The following is a 26,350-nucleotide window of genomic DNA, read 5'->3' as shown; positions in this document are numbered from 1 at the left end:
TCCAGTAAAAAATTTTAAAAATCTAATTTCGTCAAATTTTGGCCATGTGAACGTTATAGCATTTACAAATGGCGATATATATATATATACTGGGATTTTAAAATTTTTTTTTACTAGTAATGGCGGCGATCAGCGACTTATAGTGGGACTACAGCAGCCATTCTGACACTGGGGGGGGGGGGGGGGATGGGGAACTGACTTGGTGTCACTGACATCCCCAGTGACACCAAAACAGTGATCAGTGCTGAAAAAAAAAGCACTGACATGGAACTAATGGTACTGGGCAGGAAGTGGTTAACATGAGGGGTTACCTGTGTGCTGTTTACTGTGTCCTGTGTTTGTGCTTCACTGTAAGCACACTGCTTTGCATGGAGCGCGTGTGTCAAAAGTTGTACCTGTTTATCTGCACTATTTTCTTCTCTACACCCCTTCAAACTCCAGAATTTATACAATTCGGAGCTGTCAGAAAACAGGAGGCGGAGAGCTAAAATTACATACCGCAAAGCTCAGTGAGGAGAGCTCTGAGAGCTGATTGGGGGGAAGGGTCACAACCCCTTCACACAGCACACTGGAACAGAGCTGAGGCTGTCAATCACAGGCTGTGTGCTGGAGCTCCCATCCCTGTCACCTTTGTATCTCTTTGTGTCAGGAAAACTTGTCAGAAGTGACTCATGCAGGTAACAGAGGAAGAAAATAGCAGACAGAAATGACACTTAGTGCTCTGAATTGAGACAAGTGCCCACTATAGAGGGATATGCTTTGTTCATATTTCATGTCTGAGGTTTACAGCCACATTAAACCAGACAGTTATTTTTCATCTTCCCTGCCCCTCCTCAGTCAACATGCAATTAAAATAAAGATGCAAAAATACCCATATTAATTGCTGGATCTCTGTGTTTCTCTATGCAATGCAAACAGATCAGGGTGTTGTACACCGCTTCCTGAAAACATTACAGCACCCTGTCTCAGGGCTCTTCTGAAGAGTTCTCAGTCCTGGTGCAAGCAGTGGGCTGGATCTTGAGAGAAGTTTTGCAAAATAACAAAATGACTTGATGGGTGGATGTCAGTCTGGAGGAGTGGGCGTTGCTAGGCAAACTTTATTTGCATACAGACCACCCTAGGTCAGGGCTCCACAAATCCCAGATGCCAGGTCACCATGGTGACAAGAAATTGCGTCCTGGCGTCTGGGTTCACAGATATGTATACTGAAATCGCCGTGTCATTCCGGTTTCTGCGAGATTTCAGTACAGGTGTGATTTTGTCCCTCTCTATCCTTGACTGCCTCTCATTGACATCAATGCAAAATCGCATCCCATTGACTTCAATACAAAAACATCTCCCACTGAGTTCAATGCAAAATCGCCTGCCATCGACTTCAATGTAAAAACACCACCCATTGACTCCAATGCAAAAACTCCTGTCAATAGCAATCCTATGTGAACACTTATCTTTGCATGTCACTTTAGGCTCCGTTCACACTTATGCGACTTGTCATACAACTCTGGGGTACAAAGTCGCATCACATGTCGCCCCCCCCCCCCCATGTTTCCCAATGGGCACCATTCATATCTGCGCGACTTCAAGGTAGGTCCTGCACTACTTTGGTCCGACTTTCATGCAACTTGAGGGCCATAGACTTCATGTAAAGCCCCTAAAGTTGCATGAAAGTCGCACCTGAATGTTGTACATGCGACTTGTGTGCGACTTTGTACAGCAGAAACAATTATCCTTGGTCAAAGCCAAAGTTGCACTCATCCAAAGTCACACTGTAAAGTCGCAATGAAAATCTCACAAGTTTGAAGACGCACAAGTGTGAATGGAGCCTATCACTTGTGAAAATGGAACGCACCGCTAGAAACTCGCTAAGGATTGCATCTGTGTGAACCACCTCAATAGGAACACATAATATCTCGCCTGGCATATGAATCTGTTTGAAAACGCATCCAGAATGGCATATGTGTGAACCAGGACGGCTCCATCCACACGTGGGCGATTGGGATCATGGCAGAATCAGTGTGATCACAAAACACAGGTTCAGGTGCCATTATTGTCAATGGCACCTAAAACGTGGTGTAGTTTTGCTGTGATTGTCGCATGGCAAATCCCATCACGGGAAGCTTGTCATCCAAATGTTGCCTTGCCCCGGGAGATGACAACCCATGCTACACTAAAAAAAAAAAAAATTGGCTCCTAACTTATTAGCTGGCTCCTAGATTCAAGGCAATATTGTCAAGCCCCGCCCTAGGTAAGACCCATGTAACATCATGAGCCTCCATGATTAAAAGGAATGAAATCCAATGAATGAAAGAGTCGGGACAGGGACAGTCAGGATGGGGAGGAAAGTGCTGGATGACGCTGGACATCCTCTAGCTAGGAGGACTCTTTTGGACTTGCTGCAGCTTCTAATGCACACGGTGGGAAGCTCACAGTGTGCAGTGAAATCAGAGCGATTGCAGTCCAGGAAAGGAGCCGGTACAAGTGTGCAAGCCCAACTCAAGGTGACAGCTTCTAGGACCGGAAGCTGCTGAGCCCTATTGGTGTGAAAGAGGGGGACGTGGTGGTCATGTGACTGCGATGAAACCTCAGAGGACGGTAGAGAAATGTGAGGAAAGATCTTTGTCTTTGCTATGTTGACCTTCAGCTCTTTACGAGTGGATCCATTAGTACAGAGTTCTCACCTACCTGGATTTTCACTTTCTTTGTGTTTCCACCATGACTGGTGAGTGCGTCGCGCACACTTAACCTGCTCCCGCTTCGGTGACAACGGTGCCAAGGACAGTGTGACACCAGCCTGGTGACAACCTTCCCTGCTGCGAACATGGTTCCTGCAGATCACCACTGATGATGATGAAGCACAGCGAGTGTAAGAGACCCAACTCCTGAAATGCAGAATGACATCGGTAAGACATCTTTGTGATCCAGGCACACGTCTGTTTCCTCTCCATAATAGTGCCAGGATAGATAATAGCTGCTGATCTGCCTGAAATCCAGAGAATGCTTTTCTTCCTGTCTGGGCTGACAACTCTGCTGCGGTAAAATCCCGACCATCCGCCCTGCCTGCTGAGCTGCAGGACGACTCCTCACCCAGCTCCCCTCTCTGTCCCTCTTCATATACACACATTCATTTCTATCCAGGAAAAACAATTCTGCTGCTGTGACTCACAAGAGCCTGCCCATACTCTTGGGAGATGTAGATCTGGGGGTGTGCTGGGAGGGGCTCTTGGGACTTGTAGTTCTGGGGTTGGGTAAGCAAAGGGTACTTGAGGGATGTCGATCAGGGGTGCATAGGGAAAGGGCTCTTGGGAGACATAGATCTAAGGGTATGTAGGGAAAGGGCTCTTGGGATATGAAGATCCGGGGGTGTGTAGGGAAAGAGCTCTTGGGAGACGTAGATCCGAGGGTGTGTAGGGAAAGCGCTCTTGGGAGACCTAGATCCGAGGGCGTGTAAGGAAAGAGCTCTTGGGAGACGTAGATCTGAGAATATGGAGAGAAAGGGTTCTTGGGAGACGTAGATCCAAGGATGTGTAGGGAAAGGGCTCTTGGGAGATGTAGATCTGGGGGTGTTTAGAGAAAGGACTCTTGGGAGATGTAGATCTGGGGGAGTGTAGGGAAAGGGCTCTTGGGAGATTTAGATCTGAGGGTGTGTAGGGAAAAGGCTCTTGGGAGACATTGATCTGAGGGTGTGTAGGGAAAGGGCTCCTGGGAGACGTAGATCCGAGGGTGTGTAGGGAAAGAGCTCTTGGGAGACGTAGATCCGAGGGTGTGTAGGGAAAGGGCTCTTGGGAGATGTAGATCTGGGGGGTTTAGGGAATGGGCTCTTGGGAGACATAGATCTGGAGGGGTGTATGGAATGGGCTCTTGGGAGATGTAGATCTGGGGGTATGTAGAGAAAGGGCTCTTGGGAGATGGTAGATCTGAGGGTGTGTAGGGAGAGGGCTCTTGGGAGACGTAGATCTGAGGGTGTGTAGGGAAAGGGCTCTTATAAGATGCAGTTCTGGGGGGGGGGGGGATGTATAGAAAGTACTCTTGGGATGCAGATCTGTGGATATGCAGGGAAGAGCTCTTGGGAAATGTGTATCTGGGGGTGTCTGAATAATCCAGTTAATATCCAATCAGGTGGGATCTTGCACCACATGATTATATTATTATAATTATACAGGATTTATATGGCGCCAACAGTTTGCTCAGCGCTGTACAATATAAAGGGAGACAATACAACAACAATACAACATACTTTTATAACTAAAGAAGATCATACAATCAGATTGTATCCTGTATGGGGAGCTGTAATCTTACTGTACGATCTCCGTAGAGCTCAGTGCACAGGTGACGAGGAGATCCTACAACCAGATTGCATCGTGTATGGTCAGATCTGCAGTTCTACAGACACACCACACCCAAAGGTCAGGGGTGACAGACCTGTGTCCTGGTATGACGCACAGTGTGTGAGCAGACACATGACTGACCTCTGACACCAGCCTCGTGTGTCCCCTTCTCACCCCCTCCACATCTCACCGGCCCTCCCTCCTGACAACCCTCGGCAGGACTTCACCATAAAGCCCTGCAGCGGCCATATTTAAGAAGCCCAAGCTTCATTGCAATGCCACATGATGACTACAACAAAATGACCGCCGCAAGAGAGACACTTGGGAATTGAAACGCAATTAAGACAGAAGGTCGAAAGTGCCGAGAAAGCATGCTGGGATATGTAGTTCGTTAAATTAATAGCCGCCCTCTCCTTATTAGAGGGGAAATGCGGCTTCACAAATTAAAATATTTGCATTTATGTCCTATGGAAGTTTATTTGTACTGAAATAAAGCAGCCACTGCGATACTGAAACTGTGACAAGGCCCTGCCACTCCACTACATCATGAAGCCCCGCCTGTTTACCTCCTTACACGCCCCTCAGAAGCAGCACTCAGGTCACGCCCCCTTTCAGTATTCGGTATTACTATCTTTCCCGTAAACAGCAATGAACATGTTCCGCCTGCACTGAATGGGAACGCGCTGGGAGGAAGTAGACCGGAGAGATAGCAGTTGCAGCATGCATTGACTTAGACATCTAAAAACTGTCCCTAGCAGGCAATGCTAAGGACGCCTAAAAGAATCGACTCCGCGCGGGACGTATGACGTCACGGAGGTTTTGTTTTGCATTGCATTGCAGGGAGATCAGTCGGCGCCAGAACACTGCGGAGGACGGATGTGTTGGTGGGAGCTCCGCCTTCTTCGCCTGTACGGAGACGTAGATTCTCCGATTGTACGGTATTGTTATGTGTAATTATCAGGATTTATTCTGACGATTGCAATGAGGTCTGTATGAAATCTTTTTTTTTTTTTTTTTAGAAATTTACCAATTAAGATCCAGGCTTTTACTGGCCTTTTTTATTCACATATAATTTTTTTTTCTCAATATAAAATTACTTTTTGTATTCCAGCCGAAGCCCTACACAATAAATTGGGGTGTTTTGCAAAATTTTTTTTTTTTGATGTCATGGTATTTGTGCAGCGGTTTTTTTAACCGCAATTTTTTTTTTTTTGCACAAAAACCTACGCAACTCAATTTTTATCTCTGTGAAATAAAAAAGATGACGTTACGCCGAGCAAATAGATGCCAAACGTCACGCTTCAAAATTGCGCATGCCCTGTGCAGTGGCGAAAAACGAGGTGCATTTTACTATCCATAGGCGACGGTTTAAAAGGCTTCACAGGTTAGCACTTTAGATTTACAGAGGAGGTCTGGTGCTAGAATTACTGGCCATGATCTGACGTTTGCGGTGATACATCACGTGTGGGAAGATCGCGGCTTGCTTGCATGCTTGCGCGTCCAATGCGTGAATTTGCTTTTGTGTACAAGCACGAGCGTACTTTTTTTTTTTTTGTACTGTCACTTTAAAAAAATAAAAATAAAATACTTTTAGGCTACGTTCACACTAGCCTTGTGTGCAGGCGGCAGAGAGGCGTTTGGGAAGCGTTTTTACCGCTTCCCAAACGCCTCTGCCAATTCTGCACATTACAGCACATGGTGCTGTTCTAACAGGAGCGTTTGCGTCACGGCAAAACGGACGCCTCTGGTCGAGTCAGGAGGCTTTGAAGCCTCCTATTCTCGTCTATGGTGCCGCTCCGCAAACGCCCGGCCGGCGTTTGCGGTGCGGTTGCGGGGTGTTTGCGGAGCGGTAACACCACTCAAATGCATTATAGGCGTTTGTGGGGCGTTATTAACGCTCGGCAAACGCCTAGCAACCGCCGCTAAACCTCGCATGCGGCGTTTGCCGAGCGTTAAAAACGCTCCGCAAACACCGGACCAACGCTTGCCAAACGCTATAGGGGCGTTTGGCAAGCGTTAGCAAAACAGCCAAGTGTGAACGAGCCCTTATTGCTGTAATAAAGAATATACACATCCCTTTGACATCAATAGGCCTGACAGTTTACTATGCCTTAGTGACGAATGGACAAAGGAGCGATCAGTACTGATCACTCACTGTTCAGTTTGGAAAGGAAGGGGCAAGTAAATGACATTTAATGGCTTCTTCGGTGCTCTCCATTCTGACACAAGAAAGAGGAACCTGGAACGACGGGGTGGCGATTAGTGAATCCAATGGTTTGTGTTTTCCTCCCTTCAACACGGTATACACTATATACAGCCAGACACGGGGCAGGGTTTGCACTGTAGGCAGCCAGGCACGGGGCAGGGTTTTCGCTATGTGTGGGCGAGCCAGGCACGGGGCAGGGTTTTCGTTATGTGTAGGCAGCCAGGCACGGGGCAGGGTTTTCGCTATGTGTGGGCAGCCAGGCACAGGGTAGGGTTTTTTCTATGTGGGCAGCCAGGCACAGGGCAGGGTTTGCTCTCTGTTGGCAGCTAGGCACGGGGCAGGGTTTGCACTATGTGGGCAGCCAGGCACGGGGTAGGGTTTGCTCTATGTGGGCAGCCAGGCACGGGGCAGGGTTTGCACTGTAGGCAGCCAGGCACGGGGCAGGGTTTTCTTTATGTGTGGGCGAGCCAGGCACGGGGTAGGGTTTTCTCTATGTGGGCAGCCAGGCACAGGGCAGGGTTTGCTCTCTGTTGGCAGCCAGGCACGGGGCAGGGATTGCACTATGTGGGCAGCCAGGCACGGGGCAGGGTTTGCTCTATGTGGGCAGCCAGGCACTGGGCAGGGTTTGCACTGTAGGCAGCCAGGCACGGGGCAGGGTTTGCACTATGTGGGCAGCCAGGCACTGGGCAGGGTTTTCGCTATGTGTGGGCGAGCCAGGCACGGGGTAGGGTTTTCTCTATGTGGACAGCCAGGCACAGGGTAGGGTTTTTTCTATGTGGACAGCCAGGCACAGGGCAGGGTTTGCTCTCTGTTGGCAGCCAGGCACAGGGCAGGGTTTGCTCTCTGTTGGCAGCCAGGCACGGGGCAGGATTTGCACTATGTGGGCAGCCAGGCACGGGGCGGGGTTTGCTCTCTGTTGGAAGCCAGGCACGGGGCAGGGTTTGCTCTATGTGGGCAGCCAGGCACGGGGCAGGGTTTGCACTGTAGGCAGCCAGGCACGGGGCAGGGTTTGCACTATGTGGGCAGCCAGGCACTGGGCAGGGTTTTCGCTATGTGTGGGCGAGCCAGGCACGGGGTAGGGTTTTCTCTATGTGGACAGCCAGGCACAGGGTAGGGTTTTTTCTATGTGGGCAGCCAGGCACAGGGTAGGGTTTTTTCTATGTGGGCAGCCAGGCACAGGGCAGGGTTTGCTCTCTGTTGGCAGCCAGGCACGGGGCAGGGTTTGCACTATGTGGGCAGCCAGGCACGGGGCGGGGTTTGCTCTCTGTTGGAAGCCAGGCACGGGGCAGGGTTTGCTCTATGTGGGCAGCCAGGCACGGGGCAGGGTTTGCTCTATGTGGGCAGCCAGGCACGGGGCAGGGTTTGCACTGTAGGCAGCCAGGCACGGGGCAGGGTTTGCACTGTAGGCAGCCAGGCACGGGGCAGGGTTTGCACTATGTGGGCAGCCAGGCACTGGGCAGGGTTTTCGCTATGTGTGGGCGAGCCAGGCACGGGGTAGGGTCTTCTCTATGTGGGCAGCCAGGCACAGGGTAGGGTTTTTTCTAAGTTGGCAGCCAGGCACGGGGCAGGGTTTGCTCTCTGTTGGCAGCCAGGCACGGGGCAGGGTTTGCACTATGTGGGCAGCCAGGCATGGGTCAGGGTTTGCTCTATGTGGGCAGCCAGGCACGGGGCAGGGTTTGCATTGTAGGCAGCCAGGCACGGGGCAGGGTTTGCACTATGTGGGCAGCCAGGCACTGGGCAGGGTTTTCGCTATGTGTGGGCGAGCCAGGCACGGGGTAGGGTTTTCTCTATGTGGACAGCCAGGCACAGGGTAGGGTTTTTTCTATGTTGGCAGCCAGGCACAGGGCAGGGTTTGCTCTCTGTTGGCAGCCAGGCACAGGGCAGGGTTTGCTCTCTGTTGGCAGCCAGGCACGGGGCAGGGTTTGCACTATGTGGGCAGCCAGGCACGGGGCAGGGTTTGCTCTATGTGGGCAGCCAGGCACGGGGCAGGGTTTGCACTGTAGGCAGGCAGGCACGGGGCAGGGTTTGCACTATGTGGGCAGCCAGGCACTGGGCAAGGTTTTCGCTATGTGTGGGCAGCCAGGCACAGGGTAGGGTTTTTTCTATGTGGGCAGCCAGGCACAGGGCAGGGTTTGCTCTCTGTTGGCAGCCAGGCACGGGGCAGGGTTTGCACTATGTGGGCAGCCAGGCACTGGGCAGGGTTTTTGCTATGTGTGGGCGAGCCAGGCACGGGGTAGGGTTTTCTCTATGTGGACAGCCAGGCACAGGGTAGGGTTTTTTCTATGTGGGCAGCCAGGCACAGGGCAGGGTTTGCTCTCTGTTGGCAGCCAGGCACAGGGCAGGGTTTGCTCTCTGTTGGCAGCCAGGCACGGGGCAGGGTTTGCTCTATGTGGGCAGCCAGGCACGGGGCAGGGTTTGCTCTATGTGGGCAGCCAGGCACGGGGCAGGGTTTGCACTGTAGGCAGCCAGGCACGGGGCAGGGTTTGCACTATGTGGGCAGCCAGGCACTGGGCAGGGTTTTCGCTATGTGTGGGCAGCCAGGCACAGGGTAGGGTTTTTTCTATGTGGGCAGCCAGGCACAGAGCAGGGTTTGCTCTCTGTTGGCAGCCAGGCACGGGGCAGGGTTTGCACTATGTGGGCAGCCAGGCACGGGGCAGGGTTTGCTCTCTGTTGGAAGCCAGGCACGGGGCAGGGTTTGCTCTATGTGGGCAGCCAGGCACGGGGCAGGGTTTGCTCTATGTGGGCAGCCAGGCACGGGGCAGGGTTTGCACTGTAGGCAGCCAGGCACGGGGCAGGGTTTGCACTATGTGGGCAGCCAGGCACTGGGCAGGGTTTTCGCTATGTGTGGGCGAGCCAGGCACGGGGTAGGGTCTTCTCTATGTGGGCAGCCAGGCACAGGGTAGGGTTTTTTCTAAGTTGGCAGCCAGGCACGGGGCAGGGTTTGCTCTCTGTTGGCAGCCAGGCACGGGGCAGGGTTTGCACTATGTGGGCAGCCAGGCATGGGTCAGGGTTTGCTCTATGTGGGCAGCCAGGCACGGGGCAGGGTTTGCATTGTAGGCAGCCAGGCACGGGGCAGGGTTTGCACTATGTGGGCAGCCAGGCACTGGGCAGGGTTTTCGCTATGTGTGGGCGAGCCAGGCACGGGGTAGGGTTTTCTCTATGTGGACAGCCAGGCACAGGGTAGGGTTTTTTCTATGTGGGCAGCCAGGCACAGGGCAGGGTTTGCTCTCTGTTGGCAGCCAGGCACAGGGCAGGGTTTGCTCTCTGTTGGCAGCCAGGCACAGGGCAGGGTTTGCTCTCTGTTGGCAGCCAGGCACGGGGCAGGGTTTGCACTATGTGGGCAGCCAGGCACGGGGCAGGGTTTGCTCTATGTGGGCAGCCAGGCACGGGGCAGGGTTTGCACTGTAGGCAGCCAGGCACGGGGCAGGGTTTGCACTATGTGGGCAGCCAGGCACTGGGCAGGGTTTTCGCTATGTGTGGGCAGCCAGGCACAGGGTAGGGTTTTTTCTATGTGGGCAGCCAGGCACAGGGCAGGGTTTGCTCTCTGTTGGCAGCCAGGCATGGGGCAGGGTTTGCACTATGTGGGCAGCCAGGCACTGGGCAGGGTTTTCGCTATGTGTGGGCGAGCCAGGCACGGGGTAGGGTTTTCTCTATGTGGACAGCCAGGCACAGGGTAAGGTTTTTTCTATGTGGGCAGCCAGGCACAGGGCAGGGTTTGCTCTCTGTTGGCAGCCAGGCACGGGGCAGGGTTTGCACTATGTTGGCAGCCAGGCACGGGGCAGGGTTTGCTCTCTGTTGGAAGCCAGGCACGGGGCAGGGTTTGCTCTATGTGGGCAGCCAGGCACGGGGCAGGGTTTGCTCTATGTGGGCAGCCAGGCACGGGGCAGGGTTTGCACTGTAGGCAGCCAGGCACGGGGCAGGGTTTGCACTATGTGGGCAGCCAGGCACTGGGCAGGGTTTTCGCTATGTGTGGGCGAGCCAGGCACGGGGTAGGGTCTTCTCTATGTGGGCAGCCAGGCACAGGGTAGGGTTTTTTCTAAGTTGGCAGCCAGGCACGGGGCAGGGTTTGCTCTCTGTTGGCAGCCAGGCACGGGGCAGGGTTTGCACTATGTGGGCAGCCAGGCACGGGTCAGGGTTTGCTCTATGTGGGCAGCCAGGCACGGGGCAGGGTTTGCATTGTAGGCAGCCAGGCACGGGGCAGGGTTTGCACTATGTGGGCAGCCAGGCACTGGGCAGGGTTTTCGCTATGTGTGGGCGAGCCAGGCACGGGGTAGGGTTTTCTCTATGTGGACAGCCAGGCACAGGGTAGGGTTTTTTCTATGTGGGCAGCCAGGCACAGGGCAGGGTTTGCTCTCTGTTGGCAGCCAGGCACAGGGCAGGGTTTGCTCTCTGTTGGCAGCCAGGCACGGGGCAGGGTTTGCACTATGTGGGCAGCCAGGCACGGGGCAGGGTTTGCTCTATGTGGGCAGCCAGGCACGGGGCAGGGTTTGCTCTATGTGGGCAGCCAGGCACGGGGCAGGGTTTGCACTATGTGGGCAGCCAGGCACTGGGCAGGGTTTTCGCTATGTGTGGGCAGCCAGGCACAGGGTAGGGTTTTTTCTATGTGGGCAGCCAGGCACAGGGCAGGGTTTGCTCTCTGTTGGCAGCCAGGCATGGGGCAGGGTTTGCACTATGTGGGCAGCCAGGCACTGGGCAGGGTTTTCGCTATGTGTGGGCGAGCCAGGCACGGGGTAGGGTTTTCTCTATGTGGACAGCCAGGCACAGGGTAGGGTTTTTTCTATGTGGGCAGCCAGGCACAGGGCAGGGTTTGCTCTCTGTTGGCAGCCAGGCACGGGGCAGGGTTTGCACTATGTTGGCAGCCAGGCACGGGGCAGGGTTTGCTCTCTGTTGGAAGCCAGGCACGGGGCAGGGTTTGCTCTATGTGGGCAGCCAGGCACGGGGCAGGGTTTGCTCTATGTGGGCAGCCAGGCACGGGGCAGGGTTTGCACTGTAGGCAGCCAGGCACGGGGCAGGGTTTGCACTATGTGGGCAGCCAGGCACTGGGCAGGGTTTTCGCTATGTGTGGGCGAGCCAGGCACGGGGTAGGGTCTTCTCTATGTGGGCAGCCAGGCACAGGGTAGGGTTTTTTCTAAGTTGGCAGCCAGGCACGGGGCAGGGTTTGCTCTCTGTTGGCAGCCAGGCACGGGGCAGGGTTTGCACTATGTGGGCAGCCAGGCACGGGTCAGGGTTTGCTCTATGTGGGCAGCCAGGCACGGGGCAGGGTTTGCATTGTAGGCAGCCAGGCACGGGGCAGGGTTTGCACTATGTGGGCAGCCAGGCACTGGGCAGGGTTTTCGCTATGTGTGGGCGAGCCAGGCACGGGGTAGGGTTTTCTCTATGTGGACAGCCAGGCACAGGGTAGGGTTTTTTCTATGTGGGCAGCCAGGCACAGGGCAGGGTTTGCTCTCTGTTGGCAGCCAGGCACAGGGCAGGGTTTGCTCTCTGTTGGCAGCCAGGCACGGGGCAGGGTTTGCTCTATGTGGGCAGCCAGGCACGGGGCAGGGTTTGCACTATGTGGGCAGCCAGGCACTGGGCAGGGTTTTCGCTATGTGTGGGCAGCCAGGCACAGGGTAGGGTTTTTTCTATGTGGGCAGCCAGGCACAGGGCAGGGTTTGCTCTCTGTTGGCAGCCAGGCACGGGGCAGGGTTTGCACTATGTGGGCAGCCAGGCACGGGGCAGGGTTTGCTCTCTGTTGGAAGCCAGGCACGGGGCAGGGTTTGCTCTATGTGGGCAGCCAGGCACGGGGCAGGGTTTGCTCTATGTGGGCAGCCAGGCACGGGGCAGGGTTTGCACTGTAGGCAGCCAGGCACGGGGCAGGGTTTGCACTATGTGGGCAGCCAGGCACTGGGCAGGGTTTTCGCTATGTGTGGGCGAGCCAGGCACGGGGTAGGGTCTTCTCTATGTGGGCAGCCAGGCACAGGGTAGGGTTTTTTCTAAGTTGGCAGCCAGGCACGGGGCAGGGTTTGCTCTCTGTTGGCAGCCAGGCACGGGGCAGGGTTTGCACTATGTGGGCAGCCAGGCACGGGTCAGGGTTTGCTCTATGTGGGCAGCCAGGCACGGGGCAGGGTTTGCATTGTAGGCAGCCAGGCACGGGGCAGGGTTTGCACTATGTGGGCAGCCAGGCACTGGGCAGGGTTTTCGCTATGTGTGGGCGAGCCAGGCACGGGGTAGGGTTTTCTCTATGTGGACAGCCAGGCACAGGGTAGGGTTTTTTCTATGTGGGCAGCCAGGCACAGGGCAGGGTTTGCTCTCTGTTGGCAGCCAGGCACGGGGCAGGGTTTGCACTATGTGGGCAGCCAGGCACTGGGCAGGGTTTTCGCTATGTGTGGGCAGCCAGGCACAGGGTAGGGTTTTTTCTATGTGGGCAGCCAGGCACAGGGCAGGGTTTGCTCTCTGTTGGCAGCCAGGCACGGGGCAGGGTTTGCACTATGTGGGCAGCCAGGCACGGGGCAGGGTTTGCTCTCTGTTGGAAGCCAGGCACGGGGCAGGGTTTGCACTATGTGGGCAGCCAGGCACGGGGCAGGGTTTGCTCTATGTGGGCAGCCAGGCACGGGGCAGGGTTTGCACTGTAGGCAGCCAGGCACGGGGCAGGGTTTGCACTATGTGGGCAGCCAGGCACTGGGCAGGGTTTTCGCTATGTGTGGGCGAGCCAGGCACGGGGTAGGGTCTTCTCTATGTGGGCAGCCAGGCACAGGGTAGGGTTTTTTCTAAGTTTGCAGCCAGGCACGGAGCAGGGTTTGCTCTCTGTTGGCAGCCAGGCACGGGGCAGGGTTTGCACTATGTGGGCAGCCAGGCACGGGTCAGGGTTTGCTCTATGTGGGCAGCCAGGCACGGGGCAGGGTTTGCATTGTAGGCAGCCAGGCACGGGGCAGGGTTTGCACTATGTGGGCAGCCAGGCACTGGGCAGGGTTTTCGCTATGTGTGGGCGAGCCAGGCACGGGTTAGGGTTTTCTCTGTGGACAGCCAGGCACACGGTAGGGTTTTTTCTATGTGGGCAGCCAGGCACAGGGCAGGGTTTGCTCTCTGTTGGCAGCCAGGCACAGGGCAGGGTTTGCTCTCTGTTGGCAGCCAGGCACGGGGCAGGGTTTGCACTATGTGGGCAGCCAGGCATGGGGCAGGGTTTGCTCTATGTGGGCAGCCAGGCACGGGGCAGGGTTTGCACTGTAGGCAGCCAGGCACGGGGCAGGGTTTGCACTATGTGGGCAGCCAGGCACTGGGCAGGGTTTTCGCTATGTGTGGGCAGCCAGGCACAGGGTAGGGTTTTTTCTATGTGGGCAGCCAGGCACAGGGCAGGGTTTGCTCTCTGTTGGCAGCCAGGCACGGGGCAGGGTTTGCACTATGTGGGCAGCCAGGCACGGGGCAGGGTTTGCTCTCTGTTGGAAGCCAGGCACGGGGCAGGGTTTGCTCTATGTGGGCAGCCAGGCACGGGGCAGGGTTTGCTCTATGTGGGCAGCCAGGCACGGGGCAGGGTTTGCACTGTAGGCAGCCAGGCACGGGGCAGGGTTTGCACTATGTGGGCAGCCAGGCACTGGGCAGGGTTTTCGCTATGTGTGGGCGAGCCAGGCACGGGGTAGGGTCTTCTCTATGTGGGCAGCCAGGCACAGGGTAGGGTTTTTTCTAAGTTGGCAGCCAGGCACGGGGCAGGGTTTGCTCTCTGTTGGCAGCCAGGCACGGGGCAGGGTTTGCACTATGTGGGCAGCCAGGCACGGGTCAGGGTTTGCTCTATGTGGGCAGCCAGGCACGGGGCAGGGTTTGCATTGTAGGCAGCCAGGCACGTGGGCAGGGTTTGCACTGTGGGCAGCCAGGCACTGGGCAGGGTTTTCGCTATGTGTGGGCGAGCCAGGCACGGGGTAGGGTTTTCTCTATGTGGACAGCCAGGCACAGGGTAGGGTTTTTTCTATGTGGGCAGCCAGGCACAGGGTAGGGTTTGCTCTCTGTTGGCAGCCAGGCACAGGGCAGGGTTTGCTCTCTGTTGGCAGCCAGGCACGGGGCAGGGTTTGCACTATGTGGGCAGCCAGGCACGGGGCAGGGTTTGCTCTGTGGGCAGCCAGGCACGGGGCAGGGTTTGCACTGTAGGCAGCCAGGCACGGGGCAGGGTATTCGCTATGTGTGGGCAGCCAGGCACAGGGTAGGGTTTTTTCTATGTGGGCAGCCAGGCACAGGGCAGGGTTTGCGCTCTGTTGGCAGCCAGGCACGGGGCAGGGTTTGCTCTCTGTTGGAAGCCAGGCACGGGGCAGGGTTTGCACTATGTGGGCAGCCAGGCACGGGGCAGGGTTTGCTCTATGTGGGCAGCCAGGCACGGGGCAGGGTTTGCACTGTAGGCAGCCAGGCACGGGGCAGGGTTTGCACTATGTGGACAGCCAGGCACTGGGCAGGGTTTTCGCTATGTGTGGGCGAGCCGGGCACGGGGTAGGGTCTTCTCTATGTGGGCAGCCAGGCACAGGGTAGGATTTTTTCTAAGTTGGCAGCCAGGCATGGGGCAGGGTTTGCTCTCTGGCAGCCAGGCACGGGGCAGGGTTTGCACTATGTGGGCAGCCAGGCACGGGTCAGGGTTTGCTCTATGTTGGCAGCCAGGCACGGGGCAGGGTTTGCATTGTAGGCAGCCAGGCACGGGGCAGGGTTTTCGCTATATGTGGGCGAGCCAGGCACGGGGTAGGGTTTTCTCTATGTGGGCAGCCAAGCACAGGGTAGGGTTTTTCTATGTGGGCAGCCAGGCACAGGGCAGGGTTTTCGCTATATGTGGGCGAGCCAGGCACGGGGTAGGGTTTTCTCTATGTGGGCAGCCAAGCACAGGGTAGGGTTTTTTCTAAGTGGGCAGCCAGGCACAGGGCAGGGTTTGCTCTCTGTTGGCAGCCAGGCACAGGGCAGGGTTTGCTCTCTGTTGGCAGCCAGGCACGGGGCAGGGTTTGCACTATGTGGGCAGCCAGGCACGGGGCAGGGTTTGCTCTATGTGGGCAGCCAGGCACGGGGCAGGGTTTGCACTGTAGGCAGCCAGGCACGGGGCAGGGTTTGCACTATGTGGGCAGCCAGGCACTGGGCAGGGTTTTCGCTATGTGTGGGCGAGCCAGGCACGGGGTAGGGTTTTCTCTATGTGGACAGCCAGGCACAGGGTAGGGTTTTTTCTATGTTGGCAGCCAGGCACAGGGCAGGGTTTGCTCTCTGTTGGCAGCCAGGCACAGGGCAGGGTTTGCTCTCTGTTGGCAGCCAGGCACGGGGCAGGGTTTGCACTATGTGGGCAGCCAGGCACGGGGCAGGGTTTGCTCTATGTGGGCAGCCAGGCACGGGGCAGGGTTTGCACTGTAGGCAGCCAGGCACGGGGCAGGGTTTGCACTATGTGGGCAGCCAGGCACTGGGCAAGGTTTTCGCTATGTGTGGGCAGCCAGGCACAGGGTAGGGTTTTTTCTATGTGGGCAGCCAGGCACAGGGCAGGGTTTGCTCTCTGTTGGCAGCCAGGCACGGGGCAGGGTTTGCACTATGTGGGCAGCCTGGCACTGGGCAGGGTTTTTGCTATGTGTGGGCGAGCCAGGCACGGGGTAGGGTTTTCTCTATGTGGACAGCCAGGCACAGGGTAGGGTTTTTTCTATGTGGGCAGCCAGGCACAGGGCAGGGTTTGCTCTCTGTTGGCAGCCAGGCACAGGGCAGGGTTTGCTCTCTGTTGGCAGCCAGGCACGGGGCAGGGTTTGCTCTATGTGGGCAGCCAGGCACGGGGCAGGGTTTGCTCTATGTGGGCAGCCAGGCACGGGGCAGGGTTTGCACTGTAGGCAGCCAGGCACGGGGCAGGGTTTGCACTATGTGGGCAGCCAGGCACTGGGCAGGGTTTTCGCTATGTGTGGGCAGCCAGGCACAGGGTAGGGTTTTTTCTATGTGGGCAGCCAGGCACAGGGCAGGGTTTGCTCTCTGTTGGCAGCCAGGCACGGGGCAGGGTTTGCACTATGTGGGCAGCCAGGCACGGGGCAGGGTTTGCTCTCTGTTGGAAGCCAGGCACGGGGCAGGGTTTGCTCTATGTGGGCAGCCAGGCACGGGGCAGGGTTTGCTCTATGTGGGCAGCCAGGCACGGGGCAGGGTTTGCACTGTAGGCAGCCAGGCACGGGGCAGGGTTTGCACTATGTGGGCAGCCAGGCACTGGGCAGGGTTTTCGCTATGTGTGGGCGAGCCAGGCACGGGGTAGGGTCTTCTCTATGTGGGCAGCCAGGCACAGGGTAGGGTTTTTTCTAAGTTGGCAGCCAGGCACGGGGCAGGGTTTGCTCTCTGTTGGCAGCCAGGCACGGGGCAGGGTTTGCACTATGTGGGCAGCCAGGCATGGGTCAGGGTTTGCTCTATGTGGGCAGCCAGGCACGGGGCAGGGTTTGCATTGTAGGCAGCCAGGCACGGGGCAGGGTTTGCACTATGTGGGCAGCCAGGCACTGGGCAGGGTTTTCGCTATGTGTGGGCGAGCCAGGCACGGGGTAGGGTTTTCTCTATGTGGACAGCCAGGCACAGGGTAGGGTTTTTTCTATGTGGGCAGCCAGGCACAGGGCAGGGTTTGCTCTCTGTTGGCAGCCAGGCACAGGGCAGGGTTTGCTCTCTGTTGGCAGCCAGGCACGGGGCAGGGTTTGCACTATGTGGGCAGCCAGGCACGGGGCAGGGTTTGCTCTATGTGGGCAGCCAGGCACGGGGCAGGGTTTGCACTGTAGGCAGCCAGGCACGGGGCAGGGTTTGCACTATGTGGGCAGCCAGGCACTGGGCAGGGTTTTCGCTATGTGTGGGCAGCCAGGCACAGGGTAGGGTTTTTTCTATGTGGGCAGCCAGGCACAGGGCAGGGTTTGCTCTCTGTTGGCAGCCAGGCATGGGGCAGGGTTTGCACTATGTGGGCAGCCAGGCACTGGGCAGGGTTTTCGCTATGTGTGGGCGAGCCAGGCACGGGGTAGGGTTTTCTCTATGTGGACAGCCAGGCACAGGGTAGGGTTTTTTCTATGTGGGCAGCCAGGCACAGGGCAGGGTTTGCTCTCTGTTGGCAGCCAGGCACGGGGCAGGGTTTGCACTATGTTGGCAGCCAGGCACGGGGCAGGGTTTGCTCTCTGTTGGAAGCCAGGCACGGGGCAGGGTTTGCTCTATGTGGGCAGCCAGGCACGGGGCAGGGTTTGCTCTATGTGGGCAGCCAGGCACGGGGCAGGGTTTGCACTGTAGGCAGCCAGGCACGGGGCAGGGTTTGCACTATGTGGGCAGCCAGGCACTGGGCAGGGTTTTCGCTATGTGTGGGCGAGCCAGGCACGGGGTAGGGTCTTCTCTATGTGGGCAGCCAGGCACAGGGTAGGGTTTTTTCTAAGTTGGCAGCCAGGCACGGGGCAGGGTTTGCTCTCTGTTGGCAGCCAGGCACGGGGCAGGGTTTGCACTATGTGGGCAGCCAGGCACGGGTCAGGGTTTGCTCTATGTGGGCAGCCAGGCACGGGGCAGGGTTTGCATTGTAGGCAGCCAGGCACGGGGCAGGGTTTGCACTATGTGGGCAGCCAGGCACTGGGCAGGGTTTTCGCTATGTGTGGGCGAGCCAGGCACGGGGTAGGGTTTTCTCTATGTGGACAGCCAGGCACAGGGTAGGGTTTTTTCTATGTGGGCAGCCAGGCACAGGGCAGGGTTTGCTCTCTGTTGGCAGCCAGGCACAGGGCAGGGTTTGCTCTCTGTTGGCAGCCAGGCACGGGGCAGGGTTTGCACTATGTGGGCAGCCAGGCACGGGGCAGGGTTTGCTCTATGTGGGCAGCCAGGCACGGGGCAGGGTTTGCTCTATGTGGGCAGCCAGGCACGGGGCAGGGTTTGCACTATGTGGGCAGCCAGGCACTGGGCAGGGTTTTCGCTATGTGTGGGCAGCCAGGCACAGGGTAGGGTTTTTTCTATGTGGGCAGCCAGGCACAGGGCAGGGTTTGCTCTCTGTTGGCAGCCAGGCATGGGGCAGGGTTTGCACTATGTGGGCAGCCAGGCACTGGGCAGGGTTTTCGCTATGTGTGGGCGAGCCAGGCACGGGGTAGGGTTTTCTCTATGTGGACAGCCAGGCACAGGGTAGGGTTTTTTCTATGTGGGCAGCCAGGCACAGGGCAGGGTTTGCTCTCTGTTGGCAGCCAGGCACGGGGCAGGGTTTGCACTATGTTGGCAGCCAGGCACGGGGCAGGGTTTGCTCTCTGTTGGAAGCCAGGCACGGGGCAGGGTTTGCTCTATGTGGGCAGCCAGGCACGGGGCAGGGTTTGCTCTATGTGGGCAGCCAGGCACGGGGCAGGGTTTGCACTGTAGGCAGCCAGGCACGGGGCAGGGTTTGCACTATGTGGGCAGCCAGGCACTGGGCAGGGTTTTCGCTATGTGTGGGCGAGCCAGGCACGGGGTAGGGTCTTCTCTATGTGGGCAGCCAGGCACAGGGTAGGGTTTTTTCTAAGTTGGCAGCCAGGCACGGGGCAGGGTTTGCTCTCTGTTGGCAGCCAGGCACGGGGCAGGGTTTGCACTATGTGGGCAGCCAGGCACGGGTCAGGGTTTGCACTATGTGGGCAGCCAGGCACGGGGCAGGGTTTGCATTGTAGGCAGCCAGGCACGGGGCAGGGTTTGCACTATGTGGGCAGCCAGGCACTGGGCAGGGTTTTCGCTATGTGTGGGCGAGCCAGGCACAGGGTAGGGTTTTTTCTATGTGGGCAGCCAGGCACAGGGCAGGGTTTGCTCTCTGTTGGCAGCCAGGCACGGGGCAGGGTTTGCACTATGTGGGCAGCCAGGCACGGGGCAGGGTTTGCTCTCTGTTGGAAGCCAGGCACGGGGCAGGGTTTGCTCTATGTGGGCAGCCAGGCACGGGGCAGGGTTTGCTCTATGTGGGCAGCCAGGCACGGGGCAGGGTTTGCACTGTAGGCAGCCAGGCACGGGGCAGGGTTTGCACTATGTGGGCAGCCAGGCACTGGGCAGGGTTTTCGCTATGTGTGGGCAGCCAGGCACAGGGTAGGGTTTTTCTATGTGGGCAGCCAGGCACAGGGCAGGGTTTGCTCTCTGTTGGCAGCCAGGCATGGGGCAGGGTTTGCACTATGTGGGCAGCCAGGCACTGGGCAGGGTTTTCGCTATGTGTGGGCGAGCCAGGCACGGGGTAGGGTTTTCTCTATGTGGACAGCCAGGCACAGGGTAGGGTTTTTTCTATGTGGGCAGCCAGGCACAGGGCAGGGTTTGCTCTCTGTTGGCAGCCAGGCACGGGGCAGGGTTTGCACTATGTTGGCAGCCAGGCACGGGGCAGGGTTTGCTCTCTGTTGGAAGCCAGGCACGGGGCAGGGTTTGCTCTATGTGGGCAGCCAGGCACGGGGCAGGGTTTGCTCTATGTGGGCAGCCAGGCACGGGGCAGGGTTTGCACTGTAGGCAGCCAGGCACGGGGCAGGGTTTGCACTATGTGGGCAGCCAGGCACTGGGCAGGGTTTTCGCTATGTGTGGGCGAGCCAGGCACGGGGTAGGGTCTTCTCTATGTGGGCAGCCAGGCACAGGGTAGGGTTTTTTCTAAGTTGGCAGCCAGGCACGGGGCAGGGTTTGCTCTCTGTTGGCAGCCAGGCACGGGGCAGGGTTTGCACTATGTGGGCAGCCAGGCACGGGTCAGGGTTTGCTCTATGTGGGCAGCCAGGCACGGGGCAGGGTTTGCATTGTAGGCAGCCAGGCACGGGGCAGGGTTTGCACTATGTGGGCAGCCAGGCACTGGGCAGGGTTTTCGCTATGTGTGGGCGAGCCAGGCACGGGGTAGGGTTTTCTCTATGTGGACAGCCAGGCACAGGGTAGGGTTTTTTCTATGTGGGCAGCCAGGCACAGGGCAGGGTTTGCTCTCTGTTGGCAGCCAGGCACAGGGCAGGGTTTGCTCTCTGTTGGCAGCCAGGCACGGGGCAGGGTTTGCACTATGTGGGCAGCCAGGCACGGGGCAGGGTTTGCTCTATGTGGGCAGCCAGGCACGGGGCAGGGTTTGCTCTATGTGGGCAGCCAGGCATGGGGCAGGGTTTGCACTATGTGGGCAGCCAGGCACTGGGCAGGGTTTTCGCTATGTGTGGGCAGCCAGGCACAGGGTAGGGTTTTTTCTATGTGGGCAGCCAGGCACAGGGCAGGGTTTGCTCTCTGTTGGCAGCCAGGCATGGGGCAGGGTTTGCACTATGTGGGCAGCCAGGCACTGGGCAGGGTTTTCGCTATGTGTGGGCGAGCCAGGCACGGGGTAGGGTTTTCTCTATGTGGACAGCCAGGCACAGGGTAGGGTTTTTTCTATGTGGGCAGCCAGGCACAGGGCAGGGTTTGCTCTCTGTTGGCAGCCAGGCACGGGGCAGGGTTTGCACTATGTTGGCAGCCAGGCACGGGGCAGGGTTTGCTCTCTGTTGGAAGCCAGGCACGGGGCAGGGTTTGCTCTATGTGGGCAGCCAGGCACGGGGCAGGGTTTGCTCTATGTGGGCAGCCAGGCACGGGGCAGGGTTTGCACTGTAGGCAGCCAGGCACGGGGCAGGGTTTGCACTATGTGGGCAGCCAGGCACTGGGCAGGGTTTTCGCTATGTGTGGGCGAGCCAGGCACGGGGTAGGGTCTTCTCTATGTGGGCAGCCAGGCACAGGGTAGGGTTTTTTCTAAGTTGGCAGCCAGGCACGGGGCAGGGTTTGCTCTCTGTTGGCAGCCAGGCACGGGGCAGGGTTTGCACTATGTGGGCAGCCAGGCACGGGTCAGGGTTTGCTCTATGTGGGCAGCCAGGCACGGGGCAGGGTTTGCATTGTAGGCAGCCAGGCACGGGGCAGGGTTTGCACTATGTGGGCAGCCAGGCACTGGGCAGGGTTTTCGCTATGTGTGGGCGAGCCAGGCACGGGGTAGGGTTTTCTCTATGTGGACAGCCAGGCACAGGGTAGGGTTTTTTCTATGTGGGCAGCCAGGCACAGGGCAGGGTTTGCTCTCTGTTGGCAGCCAGGCACAGGGCAGGGTTTGCTCTCTGTTGGCAGCCAGGCACGGGGCAGGGTTTGCTCTATGTGGGCAGCCAGGCACGGGGCAGGGTTTGCACTATGTGGGCAGCCAGGCACTGGGCAGGGTTTTCGCTATGTGTGGGCAGCCAGGCACAGGGTAGGGTTTTTTCTATGTGGGCAGCCAGGCACAGGGCAGGGTTTGCTCTCTGTTGGCAGCCAGGCACGGGGCAGGGTTTGCACTATGTGGGCAGCCAGGCACGGGGCAGGGTTTGCTCTCTGTTGGAAGCCAGGCACGGGGCAGGGTTTGCTCTATGTGGGCAGCCAGGCACGGGGCAGGGTTTGCTCTATGTGGGCAGCCAGGCACGGGGCAGGGTTTGCACTGTAGGCAGCCAGGCACGGGGCAGGGTTTGCACTATGTGGGCAGCCAGGCACTGGGCAGGGTTTTCGCTATGTGTGGGCGAGCCAGGCACGGGGTAGGGTCTTCTCTATGTGGGCAGCCAGGCACAGGGTAGGGTTTTTTCTAAGTTGGCAGCCAGGCACGGGGCAGGGTTTGCTCTCTGTTGGCAGCCAGGCACGGGGCAGGGTTTGCACTATGTGGGCAGCCAGGCACGGGTCAGGGTTTGCTCTATGTGGGCAGCCAGGCACGGGGCAGGGTTTGCATTGTAGGCAGCCAGGCACGGGGCAGGGTTTGCACTATGTGGGCAGCCAGGCACTGGGCAGGGTTTTCGCTATGTGTGGGCGAGCCAGGCACGGGGTAGGGTTTTCTCTATGTGGACAGCCAGGCACAGGGTAGGGTTTTTTCTATGTGGGCAGCCAGGCACAGGGCAGGGTTTGCTCTCTGTTGGCAGCCAGGCACAGGGCAGGGTTTGCTCTCTGTTGGCAGCCAGGCACGGGGCAGGGTTTGCACTATGTGGGCAGCCAGGCACGGGGCAGGGTTTGCTCTATGTGGGCAGCCAGGCACGGGGCAGGGTTTGCACTGTAGGCAGCCAGGCACGGGGCAGGGTTTGCACTATGTGGGCAGCCAGGCACTGGGCAGGGTTTTCGCTATGTGTGGGCAGCCAGGCACAGGGTAGGGTTTTTTCTATGTGGGCAGCCAGGCACAGGGCAGGGTTTGCTCTCTGTTGGCAGCCAGGCACGGGGCAGGGTTTGCACTATGTGGGCAGCCAGGCACGGGGCAGGGTTTGCTCTCTGTTGGAAGCCAGGCACGGGGCAGGGTTTGCACTATGTGGGCAGCCAGGCACGGGGCAGGGTTTGCTCTATGTGGGCAGCCAGGCACGGGGCAGGGTTTGCACTGTAGGCAGCCAGGCACGGGGCAGGGTTTGCACTATGTGGGCAGCCAGGCACTGGGCAGGGTTTTCGCTATGTGTGGGCGAGCCAGGCACGGGGTAGGGTCTTCTCTATGTGGGCAGCCAGGCACAGGGTAGGGTTTTTTCTAAGTTTGCAGCCAGGCACGGAGCAGGGTTTGCTCTCTGTTGGCAGCCAGGCACGGGGCAGGGTTTGCACTATGTGGGCAGCCAGGCACGGGTCAGGGTTTGCTCTATGTGGGCAGCCAGGCACGGGGCAGGGTTTGCATTGTAGGCAGCCAGGCACGGGGCAGGGTTTGCACTATGTGGGCAGCCAGGCACTGGGCAGGGTTTTCGCTATGTGTGGGCGAGCCAGGCACGGGTTAGGGTTTTCTCTATGTGGACAGCCAGGCACACGGTAGGGTTTTTTCTATGTGGGCAGCCAGGCACAGGGCAGGGTTTGCTCTCTGTTGGCAGCCAGGCACAGGGCAGGGTTTGCTCTCTGTTGGCAGCCAGGCACGGGGCAGGGTTTGCACTATGTGGGCAGCCAGGCATGGGGCAGGGTTTGCTCTATGTGGGCAGCCAGGCACGGGGCAGGGTTTGCACTGTAGGCAGCCAGGCACGGGGCAGGGTTTGCACTATGTGGGCAGCCAGGCACTGGGCAGGGTTTTCGCTATGTGTGGGCAGCCAGGCACAGGGTAGGGTTTTTTCTATGTGGGCAGCCAGGCACAGGGCAGGGTTTGCTCTCTGTTGGCAGCCAGGCACGGGGCAGGGTTTGCACTATGTGGGCAGCCAGGCACGGGGCAGGGTTTGCTCTCTGTTGGAAGCCAGGCACGGGGCAGGGTTTGCTCTATGTGGGCAGCCAGGCACGGGGCAGGGTTTGCTCTATGTGGGCAGCCAGGCACGGGGCAGGGTTTGCACTATGTGGGCAGCCAGGCACTGGGCAGGGTTTTCGCTATGTGTGGGCGAGCCAGGCACGGGGTAGGGTCTTCTCTATGTGGGCAGCCAGGCACAGGGTAGGGTTTTTTCTAAGTTGGCAGCCAGGCACGGGGCAGGGTTTGCTCTCTGTTGGCAGCCAGGCACGGGGCAGGGTTTGCACTATGTGGGCAGCCAGGCACGGGTCAGGGTTTGCTCTATGTGGGCAGCCAGGCACGGGGCAGGGTTTGCATTGTAGGCAGCCAGGCACGTGGGCAGGGTTTGCACTGTGGGCAGCCAGGCACTGGGCAGGGTTTTCGCTATGTGTGGGCGAGCCAGGCACGGGGTAGGGTTTTCTCTATGTGGACAGCCAGGCACAGGGTAGGGTTTTTTCTATGTGGGCAGCCAGGCACAGGGTAGGGTTTGCTCTCTGTTGGCAGCCAGGCACAGGGCAGGGTTTGCTCTCTGTTGGCAGCCAGGCACGGGGCAGGGTTTGCACTATGTGGGCAGCCAGGCACGGGGCAGGGTTTGCTCTGTGGGCAGCCAGGCACGGGGCAGGGTTTGCTCTGTGGGCAGCCAGGCACGGGGCAGGGTTTGCACTGTAGGCAGCCAGGCACGGGGCAGGGTATTCGCTATGTGTGGGCAGCCAGGCACAGGGTAGGGTTTTTTCTATGTGGGCAGCCAGGCACAGGGCAGGGTTTGCGCTCTGTTGGCAGCCAGGCACGGGGCAGGGTTTGCTCTCTGTTGGAAGCCAGGCACGGGGCAGGGTTTGCACTATGTGGGCAGCCAGGCACGGGGCAGGGTTTGCTCTATGTGGGCAGCCAGGCACGGGGCAGGGTTTGCACTGTAGGCAGCCAGGCACGGGGCAGGGTTTGCACTATGTGGACAGCCAGGCACTGGGCAGGGTTTTCGCTATGTGTGGGCGAGCCGGGCACGGGGTAGGGTCTTCTCTATGTGGGCAGCCAGGCACAGGGTAGGATTTTTTCTAAGTTGGCAGCCAGGCACGGGGCAGGGTTTGCTCTCTGGCAGCCAGGCACGGGGCAGGGTTTGCACTATGTGGGCAGCCAGGCACGGGTCAGGGTTTGCTCTATGTTGGCAGCCAGGCACGGGGCAGGGTTTGCATTGTAGGCAGCCAGGCACGGGGCAGGGTTTTCGCTATATGTGGGCGAGCCAGGCACGGGGTAGGGTTTTCTCTATGTGGGCAGCCAAGCACAGGGTAGGGTTTTTCTATGTGGGCAGCCAGGCACAGGGCAGGGTTTTCGCTATATGTGGGCGAGCCAGGCACGGGGTAGGGTTTTCTCTATGTGGGCAGCCAAGCACAGGGTAGGGTTTTTTCTAAGTGGGCAGCCAGGCACAGGGCAGGGTTTGCTCTCTGTTGGCAGCCAGGCACAGGGCAGGGTTTGCTCTCTGTTGGCAGCCAGGCACGGGGCAGGGTTTGCACTATGTGGGCAGCCAGGCACGGGGCAGGGTTTGCTCTATGTGGGCAGCCAGGCACGGGGCAGGGTTTGCACTGTAGGCAGCCAGGCACGGGGCAGGGTTTGCACTATGTGGGCAGCCAGGCACTGGGCAGGGTTTTCGCTATGTGTGGGCGAGCCAGGCACGGGGTAGGGTTTTCTCTATGTGGGCAGCCAGGCACAGGGTAGGGTTTTTTCTATGTGGGCAGCCAGGCACGGGGCAGGGTTTGCACTATGTGGGCATCCAGGCACAGGGCAGGGTTTGCTCTCTGTTGGAAGCCAGGCACGGGGCAGGGTTTGCACTATGTGGGCAGCCAGGCACGGGGCAGGGTTTGCTCTATGTGGGCAGCCAGGCACGGGGCAGGGTTTGCTCTATGTGGGCAGCCAGGCACGGGGCAGGGTTTGCACTGTAGGCAGCCAGGCACGGGGCAGGGTTTGCACTATGTGGGCAGCCAGGCACTGGGCAGGGTTTTCGCTATGTGTGGGCAGCCAGGCACAGGGTAGGGTTTTTTCTAAGTTGGCAGCCAGGCACGGGGCAGGGTTTGCTCTCTGTTGGCAGCCAGGCACGGGGCAGGGTTTGCACTATGTGGGCAGCCAGGCACGGGGCAGGGTTTGCTCTATGTGGGCAGCAAGGCACGGGGCAGGGTTTGCACTGTAGGCAGCCAGGCACGGGGCAGGGTTTGCACTATGTGGACAGCCAGGCACTGGGCAGGGTTTTCGCTATGTGTGGGCGAGCCGGGCACGGGGTAGGGTCTTCTCTATGTGGGCAGCCAGGCACAGGGTAGGATTTTTTCTAAGTTGGCAGCCAGGCACGGGGCAGGGTTTGCTCTCTGGCAGCCAGGCACGGGGCAGGGTTTGCACTATGTGGGCAGCCAGGCACGGGTCAGGGTTTGCTCTATGTTGGCAGCCAGGCACGGGGCAGGGTTTGCATTGTAGGCAGCCAGGCACGGGGCAGGGTTTTCGCTATATGTGGGCGAGCCAGGCACGGGGTAGGGTTTTCTCTATGTGGGCAGCCAAGCACAGGGTAGGGTTTTTCTATGTGGGCAGCCAGGCACAGGGCAGGGTTTTCGCTATATGTGGGCGAGCCAGGCACGGGGTAGGGTTTTCTCTATGTGGGCAGCCAAGCACAGGGTAGGGTTTTTTCTAAGTGGGCAGCCAGGCACAGGGCAGGGTTTGCTCTCTGTTGGCAGCCAGGCACAGGGCAGGGTTTGCTCTCTGTTGGCAGCCAGG

General features: G+C 58.6%; 1 long non-coding RNA gene across 1 annotated transcript in view; it reads right to left on the bottom strand.

The window, feature by feature from the left end:
* The window catches only part of LOC149461625 (uncharacterized), a 37,797-nt gene extending 33,234 nt beyond the window's left edge, over positions 1-4,563 (bottom strand). Inside the window, exons 1-2 of the long non-coding RNA XR_016312813.1 lie at positions 4,467-4,563; positions 2,683-2,879 (exon numbers count right to left, since the gene is read on the bottom strand). This is a non-coding gene — a long non-coding RNA (uncharacterized LOC149461625). The remainder of the gene's footprint in view (positions 1-2,682; positions 2,880-4,466) is intronic.
* Positions 4,564-26,350: the final 21,787 nt, after the last annotated feature.

Source organism: Staurois parvus, unplaced genomic scaffold (assembly GCF_062004578.1).
Source record: "Staurois parvus isolate SC_StPar_1 unplaced genomic scaffold, SC_StPar_1.0 ptg000196l, whole genome shotgun sequence".
NCBI lineage: Eukaryota > Metazoa > Chordata > Amphibia > Anura > Ranidae > Staurois > Staurois parvus.
The sequence above is the reverse complement of the archived record's forward strand: the minus strand, read 5'-3'. Positions and strand labels throughout refer to the sequence as shown.